Consider the following 2,072-nt stretch of genomic DNA (forward strand, 5'->3'; position numbering starts at 1 on the left):
TTTGGACCCTCGCCCGGCCTGCAGCGGACGAAAACCCCTTCACAGGCGGAGCCGCCCTGGCCTAGGCCTAACCATTCGAACGCGGACCTCGGTACTCCTTGCGGCTCTCGGCACCTTCCCCCTTTGCCCGGAGCAGCAAAATGGAGCGCATCGAGGTGGACGGTGAGTCTATCTCGCCCCAAGACCTAAGTGAAGCGGCTGGGTGGCTTACCAGTCACCGGCGACGGAGCGCCCGCGCTCTAGCCAAGCTAGGCCTCGCCTCGGGCGGCTGCTCCAGCAAGCCCGTCACTGCCTCTCAACCAAGCAGCAACACGTCCCGTCTAAACACGCAAGCCTGTCGGTCGCAGCGCCTGTCCCGCCAGCCGCCGCTACCAAGCGAGGACATTAAAATCGTGCTGCGGCCCCGAGAAGGGCTGGACATCGCCAAGATAAGCCAAGCCGGCTTGCGTGACGGAGTGTTGCGCTCGGCCGAAATAAGTTATGACGAGGCAGCGGACGATATACTTCGAACCAACGTCGTAAAAACGTCATTGCCGCCAGCACTCCAAGTATGGGACATGCCAAAAAATACACGGCCATACAAGAGCTCCGCTTCGGGGACATCACCTACAAAGTGAGCGCTTACGCAGCGCCACCGGAGGACACTGTCAAGGGTGTTATCCACAACATCCCCGAATATGACAGTGCCGATGACATCACGCCCAGCCACCTCTACAAGAAGAATCCTACGATTCTCCAGGCGAGACGCGTGGGCCGTCCTAACTCTGTCCTCATCGTCTTCGAAGGACCTAAGGTACCACACTATGTGTACTACGGGGCGCCGTCAAAACAGCACACGACAAAAGGGCACGCGACAGAAGAGCACCGACATAACAGCACGGCGTCAAAAGAGCACGCGACAAAACAGCACGCAACAAAACAGCACGGCGTCAAAAGCGCACGCGACGGAAGAGCACACCGACAAAACAGCACAGCGTCAAAACAGCACAGCGACAGAAGGACACGATTTTATGGAATTCCTAACTGGGCTATTGTTTAGATTTTAAAGCTACAAACATTATACAGGGCGCAAGATGCTCTGTAGGGGTTTCTCTTCACCTTCCGCTACTCTTTCTCGAAAAACATGTTCCGGCTTTAATTTTTACACAATGTAGGATGTTTCAAATTAAAGCAGCAAAGGCCAGGGCCGTCATTTGGTAAAACTATTCAGACACCGAGAGAAAACAAACTTGTATAGAACCACAAAATTCAAAAACAAAAGACGAAAGCTTGGGCTTTATAGATGAAGGTTTATAGAAACGATCCCTTACACTAATTGTTTTTGAAGTAGCCCGTCAATTTTGGGGGGTAATATCAGAGTATAATAATAATAAAAATAATAATAATAACAAGCTATTCCCTTGAGACCCCCTTACAAAACTTTTTGGAAGTCTCTGCGTATCACAGTTCTTTCGATTCTATTCCAATATTTTCCGCCCTTGCATATCCGGTTGAATGTAGAAGTGCCACAATATGTGGAAGCTCTCTTCCACCTTACGCGACTTGGCGCTGCCTACACATTTTTTCTTGTTTAAAAAATGGCGCAGCTTGCACTTCAAGAGAAAAAGCAGAGCTGGCGGCCCCCTTCCTTCGTCGGAGACCAGTGAATTGCATCTCACATTTATTTCCCAATTTGCCATTGAAAGGTCTCCAAGACTGGCAGGCCCGGAACGTTTCGTCCGCCGCCTTCCACATCTTTCCAAAGTGGGCCGGCCGCGCTAGAACTGGCAGCCGAGTCTAAAGTCAACGCCCGCGCTACGAACCCAAAGGAAATGCGGTGCGCCCGGAATGCGATGCTCAATCAGTATCCCTAACGCGTTGATCCCAGGTTAGATACCGACCACGGGCAGGGGCCATTTGGGGGCTGGGGATGTTGGCGTCTCCTGTCGTCGTCTTCGTCGTCGTACTCATCGGCTCACGTAGTCATGGTGCTAAAACACAGGAAAAGTCGTTTACGACTCGCGCTAGAACGTAATGCGTAATCAAAAACCGGGACACTCATTTACCCCTCGCGCTGCAGCGCTTCGTAACTC

The sequence above is a fragment of the Haemaphysalis longicornis genome, unplaced genomic scaffold (assembly GCF_048455015.1).
Source record: "Haemaphysalis longicornis isolate Haplotype H1 unplaced genomic scaffold, Haemaphysalis longicornis Haplotype H1 scaffold_1, whole genome shotgun sequence".
Classification (NCBI taxonomy): domain Eukaryota; kingdom Metazoa; phylum Arthropoda; class Arachnida; order Ixodida; family Ixodidae; genus Haemaphysalis; species Haemaphysalis longicornis.